The sequence below is a fragment of the Parasteatoda tepidariorum genome, chromosome 2, assembly GCF_982258835.1.
Source record: "Parasteatoda tepidariorum strain Cologne lab strain chromosome 2, Ptep-v5.0, whole genome shotgun sequence".
Lineage (NCBI taxonomy): Eukaryota > Metazoa > Arthropoda > Arachnida > Araneae > Theridiidae > Parasteatoda > Parasteatoda tepidariorum.
The window spans coordinates 20,493,453-20,514,065 of NC_141756.1; the positions used below are offsets into that span (position 1 = coordinate 20,493,453).

The 20,613-nt window shown below is 31.8% G+C and overlaps 1 protein-coding gene across 2 annotated transcripts in view; it reads left to right on the forward strand.

Annotated features, from left to right (window-relative positions):
- The first annotated feature begins 15,796 nt into the window (after positions 1-15,796).
- The window catches only part of LOC107437411 (calcium-transporting ATPase sarcoplasmic/endoplasmic reticulum type), a 67,601-nt gene continuing 62,784 nt past the window's right edge, over positions 15,797-20,613 (forward strand). For both annotated transcript variants that reach the window (XM_043043151.3, XM_043043148.3), the window contains exon 1: positions 15,797-16,036. The gene's annotated coding sequence lies outside the window, so the exon portion shown is untranslated. The remainder of the gene's footprint in view (positions 16,037-20,613) is intronic.

Genomic DNA, 20,613 nt, shown 5'->3' on the forward strand with positions numbered 1-20,613 from the left:
TTTCAAACATGTTTCAAATTATACCCATTCGTTTTCTTAAACACATATCTCTTATTACAATCATTTTTTAAAATACACTTTCAAGCTTAGGTCTATTTTCTTCAATAAGCCCTTTCAGCTATGCCTATTATTTTAAATATGTATGTAATTCTATTTTATTTTTTATCCGTCGTTGAACAGCCAACCCATTTTTAGATTTACGACTACTAATGTTCAACTCCGTAGCCTTGTAATTTTGAACCAATCCAGAAGACAAGGAAACTCCTGGATCAGTACCCCCAGAGGTATTGATTTGTTATAGGAACATGGAGGACTTTGCGACTACACAGATTTAACGTGCATTAGTCACCATTTACTTCGGTCGAACCCACGAGATCTTAGACACGGGCCCAGTGCCCTACCAACCAGGCTATCCCGGCCTAATGCGTATGTTAAGCTAATTCAATTTTTTTTTTAAATCCACATATTAAGCTGCGTCCGTTTCAAACGCGCATTCAAAATTAAGTTCATTTTCTTTAATACCGCACCTACAGTAATGTCCATTTTTGAACACGCTTTCAATCTCGGGCTTTTTTCTTCTTACTGGATGAGCTGAAAGGATGGACCAGGTAAATAACGTTCTCAGAGAGGGACTGTGAGATTAAAGTTCAGGGTAAGAGGAAGAAAAAAATGGTATTCGAACTTTTTTGTTATGTATTTATTAGATGGTGGGGCTAGTAATTCTTTGATTTATTTTATTACCATATGACTTAATTTGAAGTAAAAGTCATGCTTCGAAACTTGTACGTGGATTAAGTATGTCAAAATTAAAGTGAAAGCAAAAACAAATCTGCTGCATTAAAAATACCCGTATTGTTGTGACCAATGTTATTTTCCCTGACTAATAAATACCCCTGAAAATGTCACTTACCTGCTTCATCAACTAAGCTTTTTATTTAGTGTGCAATTTTTTAAAAGTAGTCACGAATTTATTTCCATTTTTTTTAAACTTGCATTTTGAGCAATATTCAGTATTTGAAAAAGGCATTTCAAGCTATGTTCATTTAATCAAAAGCTTCTAAAATTTATTTAAAAGCACCTGCGTTTAAAATAAGAAGTTTACCGGTGATTTGTCCTAATTTTTTTATTAATCAAATCATCGAATTCAATTTCCCTCTAAATTTAAATTGTATTTATTTCGCTATAGAATTGTAGGATATGCTACTCATAAAATTTCTTATAGAATAGTAAGATACATAATAAAATAAAATAAAAATCTCACTATTACAAATACAGCGAATATATAAAAAAGGGTAAAAAAAAACGTAAAATATAAAATAGCTTGCGTTGTTTATTTATAAATAGAATTTGAATATTTGTGGAGAAAAACGAGGCAATATTCTCCATTCCACCGGTAATCGGTAAACAGCTTACTTGGCTTCCGTTTGGAATTTTTCTGCATTTACGATACGTGAACGAAACACACCAAATCCATCTGTTTCCGGATAGATAAAGACGAGAGAAAAAAACAGCTGTTTCGACAAATGATTTAATTGTCTGACTCTCTCATTCTTGGTTAAAAAGAAGAAAAAAAGAGAGGAAGAAATGGCATTAAAATTAGAGTTCTGGATGGAATCTGGAAAATATTCTAGGCAGTTAGGTTAACAATAAATAAAACATATACAATATATATATATATATATATATATATATATATATATATATATATATATATATATATATATATATATATATATATATATATATATATATATATATATATATATATATATATATATATATATATTGTTGAACAGCCGACCTAATTTTGGGATTAAGACTATTAATTTTTAACTCCGCAGCCTTGAAATTTTAAACCCGATCCAGAAGACAAGAGAACTCCTGGATCAAGCATTGGGAGAAATTTGTCTCCGTGAAGGATTTTTTTCATGGAACTAACCTGCATTTGTTTTACATGGAAAGGGAAATTACGAAAACCTCTCACGGTTAGCCTGACTGAGGATATTTTACGTCAGCACTATGGTCGGTGTAAGACAGATGCGGAATTTCCATTGACTAGCCATCGCTGGGATTCGAACCCGGTTCACCTCATTAGAAGGCAAATGCTCTATTCCCCGTGCCATCACGGCTCTATGTTAGAATTAATTATTGTCAAGAGTTCCATTATAATAGGTTTAGAAATGCTGTTCTATCACAATTTAATGATTAGGCGAACTTGTCCAGTTAGTCGCAAAATCATTAAATTAGGATAAAACAGCTATTACTGTACCTAATTGACTGTAGTTTTTGACAATAATTAGCAGAAAACAACGTCGGGCTAGCAACGTCGAGCACTTTTGAGGCATCGAGGCAATGAGGTTATTAATGAGGATCTGGGGTATTCTGTCTCACTCCTCCAAAAGATCTCTTTCCAGTTCTTGGAGATTTTGTGAGGGTGATAGGCGTCCATCAATTCGTCGGCCTAGAATGTCCCAAATTTGCTCGATTGGGTTCATGTCCGGAGAACATACTGGCGAATCCATTCGTAGGATTTTTTCTTCCAAAAGGAAATCACTCACTAAGTTAGCACGATGTTACTTGCAATTGTCTCCAGTTCACATGAATTCATCTCCAACTGCTGCATCGTAAGGGATTACAATAGGTTTCAGAATCTCATCCATACATCGGCAACCGGTCAGAGCTCCATTTCAAATGATATGGATATCGGTTCGCTCATCAATGGAGATGCCAGCATAGATCACCATTACCCCTTCGCCAAATCATACACTTTCGTGCACGAACGCAGGATTGTTTCAAGCGCCACATTCCCTCGAGATATCAGGATATCGCCTGTAATCAGGATGAACAGAAAAACGGGATTCTTCTTAGAAAAGAATATTGCGCCATTCATCCCCCCCCCCTAGTTCACATGCTCTGTTGTCCACTCCCTGTGAGCGAGATGGTGCCTTGCTGTTAACGTGACACACACCATTGGACAGTTTGTGTTGAAACTTTGGTGAAAGTAGCCGAGCGATGGTGTTATTGAAAAGGAATGGCATTCATGTTTCGGTGTCTTCGACCCGTTAGCGTTAAATAACGGTCTACTTTGGGTGTTGTTGCAAGTCTATGCCTTTTCCCTGATCTTCGTCCTGCTTTTCCAGTCTCCACAAAACGGTTCCAAATCCTGGAAATCACATTTTGTGAAACTCCAATGGCTTCTGCTACTTCGGCTTATGTTTGTCCCCCCTCTCACCGGTCTACAACTCTACAAGCTTCTGATTCGGTTAAATATACTATAAATATAGTACTAAAGTTTATTTAAATTAGCAAATATTTGTTTTATTTTATCAGATTATTTTAAAGCTTGCATTGAGGTTTTTTTTGCTTATTAGAGTAATAATTGCTGAAGCTCAATAGGATTGTGTTAATTTATGTTATTGTTTTAAAAGTTTTTTTAGATAGTTCCTTTGCGTAGAGACATGAAGTTTACAACAATTCCAAGTTCTTAGACTTTTATCCTATGATTCGTAAATGATGTTTCTGTTTTCATGATAGAATATTTCAATTGCCTCGAAAAATATGGAGATGGTGGTAATAAAAGTTTATACATTTCAAGGGTTCAAAAATAGGCACCCCTTTTCAAGACTTGCAAGACGTGAATTGAGAGAACTGAAGAGATTTGAAGCGGAAAACGTAAAGCTGCCAACAAAAAAACTGAAAAATAGAGATGAAAAACAAAACTAGAAAAATTGTTAGTGATATCCGAGAGTGAAACAGAGAATGAAAAATAAAGATTAAAAACGGAAGCTAGGAAAACCGCAAAAGCCTAGAAAGGTAAATCAGGACAAAATGCATTTGTTTTAACAACGGAATCGGTATTCATTCCAATGAAACAGGATTCGGGGGTATCAAAATGAGCTGATCTGACAAGGGTGGAAAGAATTTTATCATTATCATGCTAAAGATGGCCCCTGCCCAAGTTATTTATGCAATAATGATTTATCATATGCTTGATATTCTTACTGTTCCATCTTAGTAGTGTTCCTGTCATATTTTTATTTACTTCTGTTTATTTCATTTAGTTACATATATTGTTGTTTTCGTGTCCATGGATCTTCAGATAACATCAAAGGTCTGGACTATTGCTGCCGCCAGTCTCGGCTCCTCTTGACTGTAGAGAACAGCTCTTAGATTGTCCACAATTGGTACCCATCCCAATTTCAAAACATGTGTGGCGAGTACGGGGCACTCGAAAATTTGTTTTGGTGCCAACATGACATTCGGGCAGTTTCTGCAGGTAACGTATGTCCTGGTCTTGTCCGGGAGAATTTTCATTCCTCTTAAATGATTGGTTCTAAGTCTTGCTATTACCGTTATCAAGGCTCTAGGGCAGTTGAAGTCAGTGATAAATGGCTTCTTAAAGGTGTGAGGTAAGTGTCAGTTTCTGGCAGCTACATTTGCATCTGCAAGTGTGATGGTGTTACCCTGTGTTTAGTTACATATAATGCCATAAATAGGAAAAGGAAGAAAAAAACCTGTAAGCAGTAACACATACCCATATCTACTCGTTTATTAGTTTAAAAAAATCCATGTTTCATGTCAATCATTTAGGTATGTATTTTATTCAACATAAATATAAATTTAGGACCAAGAAAAATAAAGAAAAATTATTGAAATATATTAAACAATTTATAATTTACTTTACTTTTTACTTTAATCTGAGATAAAATTCTCTTTGCCTTCATAAACTCTAAACAACCATAAGGGGTCTAGACGGTATTTCTTAACAAAGTAAAAAACATTTTCTGATCTGTGTTATCTTGAGTAATTTGACTCCAGAATAAGGTATTACTCAAAAAACGTCTAAGATTATATCAAAAATACTGAAACCTACTCACTGTTGTTCACTGAAATTAGAAAATAGCACACATATTTTCATAATTGGGAACGTCTGCAACTTCACTTTTTTTTTTGTTAAAAGTTCAAAGATTCAAAGATTTGTCATTAAATCTGTTTTTCTCAATTTAAAATATTTCTCCTAGGCCCCAAGATTACTCGACTTCTATAATAAACCTATTAAATTAAAACTGAATATTAACAAATATTTTAGATTTCTTGGGAGTCAAAAGAATTTGTTTTGAATATCTCATTCTTTGCATTTATGTATATGCTCTTGAAATTATTGCGATATCGTAATTACGTACAATTTCCAATTTTGATTCGTTTTCAGACCTATCAACCCAGAAGTTCTGTCTCTATATAATATTAAGTGTGATAGTTAAGTAGCAATTTAATAAACAAATATTTTTACAATTTCGATAGCGTTTAAAATCTATAATACTTACATATAACGTCTTTCATATAAATTATTTAAATAGCGTGGTAGTAAATATTATATTTATTTACATATAAAATCATCATAATATGCTACCTCCTTAAGCATATAAGCTAAAGCCTAAAAAGTTCGCTAGTCTGTCTGTTACACCATTTGAGTGTAATCTTCGTTTGAGTGCACTTGTTATCTTGTTTTAAAAAAGCTAAAAACTGTAACACAACAATTGTTAACCAAGCTACTTTAAACAAATAACAGATAATCGAGGTACTTTAAACACATAATGAAACAAGAGTAAGTACTCGGAAACTTAAGACCTAATCATACTTACTAACTAATCCCGATCTATCAAAATATCTTTATTTGAATTTTTAAAGTGGTAGTAAATTTTCCAATTTAAGAACTTTTTATTGATATAATAAATTAAATTTATTTTTTTCTATCACTACATACAGACAACTTTAACAATAAAAACCTATTAATTGGTTAAAGAAGTTTTAAAATGTGACAAAATTAAGCAAATGAAGTTTAACTTAAATTATTTGGCCACTGCTTTAAATATGCTGGGATGCTGGGACATTCTGGTTCGCAGATATGCATAATGCAAGACTTCAACTTTCAGGGTGTCCGAATAGTCAAAAAATGAAAATTCAAAAAAGTACATGGCGTCAAATATCCTTAAAAGATAAATTCAATGATTCCAAACTCTATCCCCAATTTCAATTTTTGCCTTTTAGTTCATATATGGCTCAGTAATTACGAATGTAATTAAAATGAAGAATGAATTTTTTTAAATGGAAATATTTTGAAATACAAACACCACATTAAGAAGATAAAAGTGGATGATTAATATATATATATATATATATATATATATATATATATATATATATATATATATATATATATATATATATATATATATATATATATATATATATATATATATATATATATATATATATATATATATATATATATATATATATATATATATATATATATATATATATATATATATATATATATATATATATATATATATATTAATCATCCACAGAGCAGCCACCCCTGGCAGCAATAACAGCAGTTATTCTCCTGGGCACTGAATCGAACAGAGTTTGGATAGCATGGACGGGTACAACTTTCCATGCAGCTTCAACAATATGCCACAATTCATCGACCGTAGTGACTGACGTGTGGTGGCGTGCCAATCCTTCGGCAACCAATGACCAGACGTTTTCAATTGGCGAGAGATCAGGAGAACATGCTGGCCAGGGCAACAGGAAAACATGTTCTGTGTCAAGGAAGGTCAGGACAGTGCGGACACATGCGACTGGGCATTGTCCTGCTGAAACGTAGCGTTATGGAGGCCTCGAAGATAAGGTAGAGCAATTGGCCCTAACGCATCAGAAATGTAACGGCTGCAGTTCATAGTGGGATGCTGCAATGCGAGCTAGAGGTGATCGAGACGTGTATCCCATGGCAACCTATACCATTACTCCAGGTGATGGGCCAGTATGATGATGACGAATGCAAGCTGCCAATGGGCGTTCTCCACGATGTCGCCAAATACGGATGTGGCCATCATGATACAGAACCTGGATTCGTCTGAAAAGACGGAGTCAAGCATTCCTGCGTCCGGATTCGTCGTTGATCACACCTTTGGAGGAGCTCCTGCAAGTGATGCAGCATCAAGGGTAGCTGAAGTCATGGTCGCCGTGCTGACAGTACATCCTGCTGTTGTCTTGCAGACACTTGTTGCCTTGCAAATACCCAATTTGTTGACTCAGGGTCCGTGACGTAGCTGTATGATCCCTTAAGGCCCTGTGGATAGCATTATGGCATTAAAAATCTAGCTAAAGATACTTTCAATCCGCTCAGTAACATTAAATTCAAGTGTACCCTTTTTCAACTAAATTAAACAGATACCCAGTACCAGGGGCTGGGGTCAAGTTTTGGCATCATTTGATACCATTAGGTTGGTTATCTCGAAATATCAAATGAATAGAATTTATTTTTTTAAATATCTGATGTACGTTTCCCAATATTTCTCCATTGTAATCGATTTGTACTCCAATCTCATTTTTCTGATTAACGCGTCGCATCTGTAAACCAAAATGCTAAAAACCTGTAAGGTCTAATTCGGGTACTTTTTTCTGGTGATTTCGGATCTGAAATAAAAAATGAGGGGCTCCTACATGAAGTTGCCTTCCAACTCTATCCCCAAATTGAGGTTTACATTTGGTATCCATGAAAAGATCGTTTGAAAATATTTCATGCCTACATTTTTAGATTTCTTATCCTATGCGTACATATATCAGTTGTTTGACCATGTTTTTCAGACACTTTGTAAATGAGCAACTTTCTCGGTATCAGTTCAAGGACTCGCTAATTTTCTGATTTTTGCTGACTGAATATGGTTTTTTTGGGCTGAGTATTTGTTATAAAAAATGTTGGGAGTCCGGAACCCCTGGTTAAGAGTGACCAAAAAATAAATTATGTATTTAATATCGTTAGGTTGTATTCTATTCTTATTAGATTGTATTTTCTTAACTTGTCTTTGACAGTGATTTTATTTTATATTTTATAACAGACTTTGAACTGCCGACACAATTCTAAGTAAACGACTACCAATGTTCAACTCCGTAGCCTTGTAATGTTGTACCCAATACAGAAGACAAGGGAACTCCTGGATCAATCATTGGGACAAAGTTGTCTACGTGGAAGACTTTTTGAAGGAACTAAGCCGCATTTGTGTTGCGTGTAGAAGAAAACTGTGAGAACCTCTCACGGTTAGCCTAAGAGCAAAGGGATTCTAACCCACGATCCGTCTACCACTGAGGATATTTTAAGTCAACAGTGTTTTTTGCGCTATTCGGGTGAGGAATTCATACAGAACAGTCATCACTTTAATTCGAACACGGGACACATCATTGGGAGGTGAGCGCTCTATTTCCTGACCCCCCCCCCCCGACATTTTTTAAAATTCTTGAGAAAAGGCAGAGCTCGAAATTACTAATCAGTAAAATTTAAGTAAATTTTCATTACAGTAAAATTCTTTCATCACATTTTCTTGCCAATTTTGTCCTAACTAAAACGAGAGTTTATTTTGGAAACAAAACGGCTCATCCAAACGCAAGTTAGCAAATATTTCCACTCCAGTAGCTGTTTTATGTTCCTCAAAGAAAATACCAGCCTCATCTATTATTTTTGGAATATTTATCTAAAAGGAACTGCCTTGTCAGAATTATAATAAAAATAATACTGAAAGTAAGAGGTATGGAGAAAAATAAGACCTTCGCCTTGTCGATTCGGGAATTCGTAATCCTAACTTTGGAAGAGAGCGAGAGAGAAAAAAAGCTGTCAAAACCTGCGATCTCCCTAGATTTTCTTCAGCTGTTCTGCAGAAGAGAAAATGTCGGAAATGTCAACAAAAACTTTTGTTAAGGAGAAACTGTTTATTGAATACACCCGGACTTCGTAACAAGTGGACAAAATTAGAGGCAGATTCCTCTCTTCCTTCATTATATATTCAATCACGTTTTGACCTGAATTCACTGCATTATATAAATTTAATAAAAATATTAATAATGAAATTAGGAACACATATGAATCCTCAGAAAAATATAAAACCTGCAGAGATATAATGAAGAATGAAAAAATTGACAATCTGTTAACCCATAAAATTACCCATAAAATTAACCCATAAAATTAACTATTACGGGTTTTCCGTAGTTTCAGGAAACATTTCTTCTAGTGGTAGCAAGGTTAATGTATTTGTGTTTTAATAAATTAGAATTAAAAGAATTTCGTCCGCTACAAAAAAAAACCCATTCCCGCTAGAGCCCGTTGTGGGCCAGGAAAGACATGGAGGTTAAAACTGAACAATTTCGTGGCCATTGACAAAAGTGTGACAATGTGGCCAACATTGCGCACAGTGCCGTGATGGCTCAGGGGATACAGTGTTCGTCTTCCGACGAGGCAAACCGGGTTTGAATCCCAGTCGATACGAATTCCGCATCCGACTTGCTCCAACCACAGTGCTGACGTGAAATATCCTCAGTGGTAGACAGGATCATGGATTAGAGTTCCCTTGCCGTCAGGCTAACCGTGGGAGGTTCTCGTTGTCTTCCTCTCCATGTAACGCCGATGCGGGTTAGCTCCATCAAAAAGTCCTCCACGAGGGCAAATTTCTCCCAATACCCGATCCAGGAGTTCCCTTGTCTTCTGGATAGGGTTCAAAATGACAAGGCTACGGAGTTGAACATTGGTAGTCGTAAACCCATAAAATTGGGTCGGCTGTTCAACGACGGTTATAAAATAATTTAAAACATTGCGCACAGACCGCCTTTTTGTCTGTGTGCCAAGTTGGTACCCTACGATTTGAAGCTGGGTGGGCTTCAAGCCGCCACTGAGAATCGAACTCCGAACGGACACCATCCACCATTAAACCCAAGTAATTTAAGCAACATATATATATCATATACATATATTCAAAAAATTATGTCAACTACAGTGTTTGAATTTTGAACCGGTAAATTTTTCAGTAAAAGATACTTTTGTTCTCTCAAAAGCCTGCACGACAACATGATTGCTACAATCTTAACATTTCTGTCGTATTTTTCTATATGTATTTTTTTATTATTGAACAAGTTAGAAATCATTTCAATGATCTCAAAAAACAAACGGCAGATTTAAATCTTATCCTCAACAACATAAAAGAAAATATTCAAATAATCCTCGAGATAATGTTTTGCGTGACAACAAACTTTTAGGTAAAATTTGGTCCTAGTTAGTCAGTGAAAATCCAAACATTAGCTTAAAAGCTATTCACGATATAAAATTTTTTTATAATATTTTTCATTTATTTCTTATTTAATGAAATGTAGATAACTCAACATTTTCTGAGACTTCGTTTTTATCCTAAATATTAAGCTGGGTAACAAATTGCTTGTATTTATACAAATACTTGATCTTGCCTAATTCGGGAGAGAGAATTTCAAATCTGGAATTAGTTTTCCTCTAAAAGCTACGGATTTTTTTAATTAACATTTTTTTGTCTAAATGTGCAAGTTTGAAAACTTCATATAAAGCAAGGGGTCACGCAATTGTGTGACGAACTTCTGGGGAAGTTAGGGCACATCATCAGCATTAAAATTGCGTTTGAACCGTTGTCCGGCAGTGTAGTCGTACGCGGCTAACGGTGCTGTCCTATTATGACCTGCTCAATAGCGTCAGAAGAAACAGTTCATAACTTGGAAACACCCCTAGCGGCGTATGACGACATTCTCGGCGTGGGTCCCTGTGTGATTTTAATGCTGATTGTGTGTCCTACCTCCGCTAGAAGTTTGTTACAACAATTACGCTTCCTCCCGTTTAGTACAACATTTTTAAACTTGCGCAATTCGACAAGAAAATAGGCTAAAATTGTTACTGTAGTTTGGAGAGAGAAAGCAATTGCAGATTTGAAATCAGTGGCGTCAAAATATCTAAGATCCATTAAAATATTTCATGTGACAGAAAACAAAAATTAAATGTCTTGAACGGGTTAAAAAAAATAGATGTTTAAGAAAAACTATCGGTGTTGCGTTCGGTTGCATGATTTTGACAATTTTACATTTCACACTTAAGAAAATGGTATTTTAATACAAGGTTTATTTCATAAAAACATAAGAAAATTCTTAAATACTTAAAATTATCTTCAGTATGGATAAATAAGTTTAAAGTACTTACTTTGATTTTCTGTAAGCCATTTGACGCAGATGGGACACTGGTGTTCTTTTCATATATTTTTTTCCTGACGCTCTGATTACAAGCAAAAATATATTTCGGTATTTTTTAATTATACAATGCAGTCTTATAGTTACTAAAATAACTTGTTGGATCATCGGAATTATATTTGAACTGAAATATAAAATCCAAAAAAAAAAGTAGTTTGAAACACTCCAATTCATATTCAAAAGATTATCAATAATTGATTTTGCAAATTAGAGAAATTTCAACAATGAATAACTATTTCTTTTAGATCTAAATAATTGTAAATTTGAAAACATTTTGAAGTGAGCCATGTTAGGAAGATTCATCCTTTAACGCAGAAAAAAAACACCGGACTTTCATGCTGTATTTAATAACCATAAATTATTAAAATACAAAATATAATATTTTTTATTTATTTTGACCTACATTAATACTAAATGATGAAAAAAGTATGAAAAATAGTTTTAATAAAAATTCTGCGTCAGAGGGTTAAAGCAATACTCTTTTGGACTTGTATTAAAACATTGAATTTCTACTTATAAAAATCTTTCACACAGTAAAATATAAACTATCAATTGCAGCCATTTGTTAAGCAGCCATTTTTTTTTTATCAATTGCAGCCTATATAAAGTAACCTTACTTACTTATTTATTACTTATTTTGACCGCCAACAAACATAAGAGTATTATTGATAAACGCAATACTCTTACATACGCTTGCTAACTTGTCGATACTAAAAAAATTATACTGTGAATTAAATTTAAACTTAATTGTTGTGAGAGCTTTAAGTTTAGATTTTTATTATGCCTCCACAAGAACCCTACAACATCAATAAAAACCATTTTTTTGTAAGAATTATATAACTTTGTTAAAATCTTTTTGCTGATTACTCTTCCAATTAATAAAATTGCCTCATGATTTGTTAAAAAAATTACAAAAGTTTTCTCCAAGGCTAGAATCAGTGTTAGATTCGTAATTTGATATGCTTTGATACATATGATTAGAATAGTATCATAGATTGCTTTTTTTAATTTTATAATTTCATGTTTTGCAACCGGCATTGAACAGCTGACCGAATTCTGAGTTTACGACTACCAATTATCAACTCCGTAGCCTAGTAATTTTGAAACCAACGCAGAACACAAGGAAACTGGATAAAGTATTGGGACAAGCTAGCCTTCGTGGAGGACCTTTTGATGGAACTAACCCGCATTTGCGTTATACTTAGAGGAAAACCACAAAAAACTCCTACGTTTAGCCCGACGGCAAGATTCTGACTCATGATCCGTTTACCACTGAGGATATTTAGGACAGCACTGCGTTGTATGCGATCCGGGTGCGCAATTCGTATTAACCAGCCACCGCTGGGATTCGAACATGGGTGATCTCCTTAGGAAGTGAACACTCTATCCCCTGAGCCACAGCGGCGTAATCTTAAAATTTACGAAGTCAATCCGCAGTCTCAACTGTTTTTACCATACAAAAACAACTTTTTCAGTAAAAATTGTGAAGAAAATCAGTAATCAGGCTTGGTTTTTACTATAACAGAACGCGTTTTTCCAACACAAATAAATCTGTTGTCTCAGCAAAATTTTGCCACAAAAGAACAAGTTTCCTCTATAAAAGTTTCGAAGTAAATTTGTACTCGCTGCTGATGTGAAGCCACACTTATTAATTTTTTCCCCCACTGCTTATTTTTGTGATTTTTCCATTATTCTGCATATGGGTCATTCTCACTGAAAAGGTATAAATAGACTAAAAAAATTTCTTAAATTAAAGTAATTAAAAAAGTGATAAAATTTACATAAATGCCTTTATTTATTTTTGTTATATGTCCTTATAATAATGGTCAAGTTTTCTATTTTATTTTTTACAAGATTTAAAATATTTTAAATTCTGCCATGTCCACGGAGGAGATGTAATAGTCAACGGAGGAGACATTTTATGTTATAAAATATAAAATGTCAATGAAGACTAATTCATTAATTACTGGGCACAACTGATGTGAGTTTAACATTAATAAGTAAATAATAAAATATTTCATTATTAGAGATAGAGCTACTTCCGATTAATCATGCTGCTATGAAAGGAAACATCCATTTTTAACCTAGGTGTACGATTTCTTAAGTAACTCTTACTGAATATTAATAAATTAAAATGTAAAGACTATTGAAGTAAAAATTCAGACTCCACATGAAAGTTGAGTGTTGAGGGTACTCTTTTGTGACCATTTTATGCAAGTTAAACATACTGTCATCCAAATAACGTTTTCGTTTTTTCTCTTTTCTTCTTGTTATTGTTTCTTTTTTCCCTGGGCACAAACGACTAGCTCTATCAATTTCTAGAAATTTAAGTACATTTAATCACGATTTTTCTGTTAAATCTTTTTCTGATACAAATTTTAAAGTTTCTTGCTCTTTTCTTTTTTTTTTTTTTTTTACTTTCTTCAAACAATATAGGGTTTTCTTTTAATTTCTGTCTAGCTTGTCTCATACTAAGTTTTTTCTGTTCCCTTCTGTTTTGCATTTGAACATTTGATTACTTTCTTTTCTTAAATTTTGGTTTTGCAATTTTTTTCCTAAAATTTGAAGAGAAAAAAAATGTTAAACATCACAGAAATTATTTAGAAAAATTGCCAATATTTACTTCTCCAAAAAGAAAAAGTTAAACTTAATTGATTTTCTTTAAAAATAGAAACAAATTAACACATTTGTTCCATTTTAAAAAATATCAATTAAAAGAAAATAGTTTTTAAATTATTAAAATTGTATTATGGTTATTTAACACATTGTCTCTTACATTGACTGTGTTTTCTCCTCCGTGGACTTGTTATGTCCACGGAGGGGACGTCCACGGAGGAGACAAAAACTAGTTCTTGAATTTTTCTGATTTTTAATTTTAAAGTTAGAAAAATGGGGCAGTTCTTTTTGTTAAATATACTATTTTTGCAATCTGAAATTCATCTATCAAAAATAAATTAATTTTCTCTTACCTTCTTTATGATGTCCACGGAGTATACGGTGAGAACTTTACCAAACCCCAGTTGAACACAACAATCCAAAACTGACACCAAAGAGAACAAAAACAACTGATATTTAACATTAGAAAATGGAATGGTTACCCCTCCCAGCAGCTGTCTTATAGGGATTTCGCATATGCTGCCCTTTATTGCATATTTACAGAACTATATTAATTGTCCACGGAGGGAGACATCATTTTTGATGGACAAAGTTTACTAGTCATTTATTTTACAAAAATAAATTTTTTTTAAAAAAATATTAAATGAAAAGCATTTAACTAGGTAAAACTACAAAAATCATTAAAATAACATTTAAATTGTTACCCAGGCATTAAAAATTATTTTGTGCCACAGACGTAGGGACGTCCACGGAGGGGATTTTGAAGTCATGTTTATTAAAAAATAAGAATGAAATATTAAATACATTTAGCGGAAATGCATATGATTTGTTAGTGAAGAACTTCACGAAAAATGATAAAGAAAAATATTAAGAAATCTGCTGTATTTCCTAATATTTATTACTCAGGGACTTAAAAAATCACTTTTTTGTGAGAATGACCCATATACTCCTTGCTTGTTTAAGAGTAATAACAGCTGTATAACAGATTGAGTAATTGATATCAGAGCTGCTTTAAAAAAATACGAGGAATTTAAGTAGGAATTATAGTAAGAATTTTAATAGGAAGTAACTCTTAGTGGCTACCTATTCTTTTCTTAATTATTGTGTAATAAATACTTACTTGAATTTTTTGTGCACATCATATTTTTAAATAAATATTGATAACCACTGACAGTCAGTTTTTTTTTCTTTCCTTTTTCGAATAAGTAGCAGACCTGTTATGCGCATTGTTGGCGTGTGTATGTTCCTCTCAATAATTAAAAATCTCTAAAAGTCCCCTCAATATTTCTGACAAATGAAAAAAAATTTCATGAATCTTCATCGATTAAAATTATGTTAGACTAAAAGCAAAAGAAGAAAGAATTGAGAATTTAAAGAAAATAAAAATCTTTTAGCAATTATTTAACAGATGGAAGAGTTTTTTTTTCTTCTTTATGTCTGAAAATTTATAGAACTGGTCAAACATTATATTTTAATTTAGTCCCCCTCAAAATCTAGATACCTGATATGCTTATGCCTGTGTTATACATTATTCTCTACTAATGTAGTATTTTATTAAGATCTATGTAGCCTCTATTAGTTTGAATGCATCTGCCTGAGTGTTAAAGTAACTTCCAACTCGTTTTGACAATAGAATCTGCCACTAATTTAAAAAGACATTCTTACAGGCAAAAATTGGGCCTCACTCTTATTGTTAAAAGGGATAGGGGAAAAAAAAAGAAAGAAAAAAAATTTTCTATTTCAGAACTTGTAGTATCTATCAGGAATGAAGGGGTGTCTTCTACCAGGGACACAAATCCTGCCCTAACGACGCTCCCTGTCGACATTACCATTGTCACGAAGAATTCTATTTAAAATTTTGGTCAGCAAAACTTTTTGTATTTTTAAATCGTGCCCTCGCCTTCCTACGTCACACTCGCTACTAATGAGTTCTATCCCCGATGCCTTTCCGTTTTGGGATGAGAATAAGTCCTTGAGTGAAGAAAAGAAATTAAGGCACAATCAAAACTCTGCTGTTTGTTACGAATCCCGATAGAGGGCGGGACGTTCGCTCGATATAGCAGCCTCGTGTGTTCCCTTTGGTTCCAGACCTCGCAGTGAGCAACCGGAGGAACGGGCGCTGCGATTTCTGTGTTTTGTGTGTTTCGTGTGCTTTGTACGTCGTTATGGTTCGGCGTTGATTAATAATAAAGAAATATAAAACTCGCCGATAACGAAAAAACTTTTATTTCGATTATTTTTTTAAATTATTTTTTTTCTTCTGTTTTTATTCATTTTTTTTTCTTCTGCTGTGCTGCATAGGATTTTGCCGGGACCAAATAGCAAGGTAAGTTAATGATTTTTAACTATTAATTAAATTCAGAAATTTAAATGAGGATTTATTTGGAACAACGAATTGAGAAATTTATTCATTGCACTAAAAAGCAATTGAATTTGAGAGCAGGTTTAATTGCAGTAGTCATCTGAGCTATGAAACAAACCTGCAACTCAAATAAAGACAACTCAAAGAATAAATAAAAGTACTTAAAGAAAATAATTGTTAATAATTATAAAACAATCCAACTGATAAAAAATTGTTAGGAGAATTTATTCTATACAGTTGACTAACTATCTCTAAATTGCAATGGGAAAAAAAATTAAATGCAACTCTTGCTTGAGTGGTTACCTGAAACTAATAATCTGCAACACAAATAATAAATATAATGATTAAAAAAAGTTCAAAAAAGTAATTGCTACAAAATAAAATTTTTTTTAGTATGCAATTTTATAGTTATAGCTTAACAAAAACTTTAATATGTTAAGAGAAGTTTTTTGCAACAGCTGAATACGAAAAAAAAAAATTCATGAACTAATAAAGCAGCATTTCTTTACAATCTCATCTTATATTTCATAAAATTTATATATTTTTACTGATGCGCAACTTTATATTTATACTCTTTTAAATATAACGGAGTACAAGACTGCTACTATATGAAACATATTTCTTAAGTAAATTATTTAAAAAATTTTGCATTTTATTAAACAACTGATGTCTGTCTATTAAAATTTTTTAAACATATCTACAATAGTGAAATTAATAAACATGGCTTGCCTTCGATTTCATTTTAAAGACGATCTTCAATATAATATCTTAGGAAAAAATTATAACAATCAAATTCTATACTAACTCTTATCGATCAAACAGGTAATATACAAGTCTGATTCGTAATTATTGGTTTTAAAATATCTGAATATATTCTTCAAATTGATTATTCTATTTAAAAATCTCGTAAAATAGGAAAAGGATATTGTGTGTTTAAAACTTAAAGCTTAGTTGCATCATTAATTTTTTAAGTGATTGAACACGGTGGAAAATACAAATTTTTTTTACAAACATTCAGCATATTTATTTATACTAATCAGTTTATACTGATTATTATTTGTTATAATTCGTCTAATAAACATTTACCTACAACTATATCGTAAGTGTAATTTCAACAGAAAGAAGAAGAAAAAATATTAAAAGAAGAAAATGATTTTCTTACAGTTTGAATACAAAATTGAGTACCGGAACGCTGAATATAAAAGTTAAACTGGAAAGAATTTTTTCTTTAAAATAGTAATTATTTTATTCTGCTGATCTAATAACTTTTAATAGTCGATTTTTGTTACTTTATTTTTTTGGTGAACAAAAAATTCGTTGTAAAATAAACAGTTATAGAAAGTATGTTTCCCAAACATGCACTGCAACCAAATACATAAAGTAGAAAAACTGACAAATTATGAAAACTGTTAAAAAAGAATGCAGTTACAGAAATTTTATCCATACTCATCCATTTATATCATTTTATCGTTTTCAGATTTTTCTTTGTCCGTTCTATGTGTGACCCTCGCCCACGTTTTAAGAGTTAAAATTAAATGAGTCTAAATTCGGACCAAAATCCAGTAGGCAGAACAGGGGGTGTCCTCCTTGAACAAAAATAAATTTTAGCTTTGAGATTTGCAGTAAAGCCAACTCACACACCTTACTTGACTAAAAGATAGCTCTCAGTTCAGAGTGATCTAAATTGAGCTTACTTCTGGCTAACAGTTTTTTTCTTCTTCTTAAAAACAAAGTTTTCGAATTAGAAAATTTGATCGATTTACAATAAACAAGCTCATGCATAGTTAATTTCCTTAATTTATTATTAGAAACGTATAGTAACACATAAATAGAATTCATTTATAAGAGTTCCTCACGCACTCTTTTGTACTTTACTACTATACCATTATTTTTTCTGCAAATCAATTGAAATCTTCTGAAAATTAGTTTTAGTCTTTTTTGCAAACAAATTTTAAATAGATTGTAAGTTATTAATTTTGAAATTTATTATTTTGAGATTTTGTATACTAATTTATATTATTGGAAAAATTGATTAATCGTTGAAATCGTTACATATAATTATACTGTCGTTTTAACTTAGTGCACTCTTAATAAGGTTTTAAAATGAACTATTCTATCCTGTAATAAAGTTCAAAAAATGATTAACTTGTTCCATAATGTGGCTCAATTTTTCGACTTATCTAGATTGCAGCAAATTTGAACGATTATGGTTAATAACAATGGTTTATAAGTTTATGACGATGAAAATGAGAATCTAAAAAAGTTTAAAATAATTTTTGTGACAAAAGGAACTGTTTGCAAAAGGGTGCAATTGATTCTCAGAAGATTGAAATTAGCACAACTAAATGTTTAAAATTTTTGTATTTAAAGTTGAAAATAAGCTCCTCATTATAAACTTTACGTTTTAACTACACATTCATTTATAAAACCACTTTACAAACGAATGCAACAACTTGACAAAAGAAATATTATCCTGATTTCATCAGTAAATATTCAAAAAAAAATTTTTTTTTACTGAAAAGTACACTCGCTGCAATTGATCTAAAACTATATGGTAAAAACACTCAGTTATAATATATATAGAAATGGATTTTAAAGATTTCATGACTATAGTTCGAATAAATTAGACAAAGTTGAAAATACGATTTTATTTCTGGAATTACAATGACCTTTCAACTTTAAGTTATATGCGAGTATTTTATGCATTTACTGAATTTCCTTATTCGCGAGCTGTTTTCTTCAATCCTTTCTCAAATGTTGAGTTTCGTCTCTCGTGCGATTCGTTTTTTCAACATTGAAATTGCTATCAAATATCCTTTCTTAAATGCCAGCAAGAAGGAAGTGGAAAATAAGGCGGAACTTCTTTATTCTAAAACGCGCCAATTTTAAACGCGCTTAAAAATAAATTAAAATCACAAAGTAGCAGAAATTACGGAAATAACTTGGATATTTTCACTTTTATTCAAATGCAATGCATGAAAAACCTTTACGAAAATGCATGAAAGCATACATTAGCACTTAATGCTAGACTTGCTGCTATTAATTCTTCATATTCGTGAAGCCAGTTTATAAAGTAATGAAATCTATATAAATGATAAAGATTCCATGACTATATTTAATGAATCTGTATTTAACAGAAATGAGAACGCGCTTGAATTTTATTAATTTATTGACTTGTACATAATTATTGTTTGAAAAGTGTTATTCATAACAAATTATAACTAACACCATACTTTTAAACGCTAAGCATAATAACAATTTGAATTCATTTATATATATAAATGACATATACTATAAATAAAACTGAAAATTGGAAAATAATCTAAAAAATCACCATTTATGGAATCGACTAGACATTTCCTTGAACTATAAATTTTTCTTTTGTAGTTATTTTTTGAACAGATTATATCCTAAACTGCGCTGTTTTTATTTAACTACTTAAAAATCTTGGAATACCTAAGGATAAAGTAATCTCGCTATTATATTTTGTACACGCATACGATTGTTACAATTCATAGGACCCTATACCTCGGAAGGGACCCTATACCTCGGGAGAAACTTTTCATGACAAATTCTGTTTCACCCTCTTCTGTAAAATATTAAAATGCAAACAAATTGTGGCTGGATAATTTCCTCACTGCGTAATACTAAATAATCTCGCCATAATTTGTTCGCATTTTGATAATTTGAAGGAAAAAATGTTCAGCCTTCGAAATTTCATGCTATATTTTAGGTTCTAATAAACTCACTTTTCCTTAAACTTTAAATTACATATGTGAGTAAAATAAAATTTGCCAAGAAGGATTTATCCCACAATATAGAGTACTGCATATTAAATTTTAAAATAGACGAGAAAATGTTTAAAACTGTTTAATTGTCTGAATCTAAAATAATATGTTAGGTTTGATCATAATAATATAGCTACATCTATTTGATTTTTTATTTTATGCAGGAATTATAGCTATTTTTTAATATCACACTTTAGTTTTCTATCAGAATTTCTTAATATAATAATGCTTATTGAAGAAAATGAATATCTCTTTGATTAAAGCATAAGCTGTCATACTCAGCGTTTATGCAAAGGTGAAGTAAAATAATCTGAACTGAAAATGATTTACGTATTTATCTTTAAGTGAAAGGGAATTTTATATCGATTATAAATATTGATGCTCATGTCATAAATCATTGCAGCTTCTTTATGTTGTTTCTGGGGGTTTATTTTCGCTTTTGCGTATTATTCTAATTTAAGCGCAATAAAAACAACGTGTTTCTGTTCCGCCAAAGTCTTTAAAAAACTGATTTACATTCGCCAGGTGTATCACAAAACTAACCATTAAGTTTATACTTAATTTCTCAGCTTCGACTTAAAAAAAAATTTATAATAAATTAGAATATATCATTTTAAGTTCACAAAAATAATGAAAAAATTTGTTTTATAAAATTAAAAATTTATTTAAAAAAATATGGTTTTTTGCATATTTACCACATAATGCAAAATGACAAAATTGATTCTTGCATTTCTGCCGCATTTTGAAAAATGA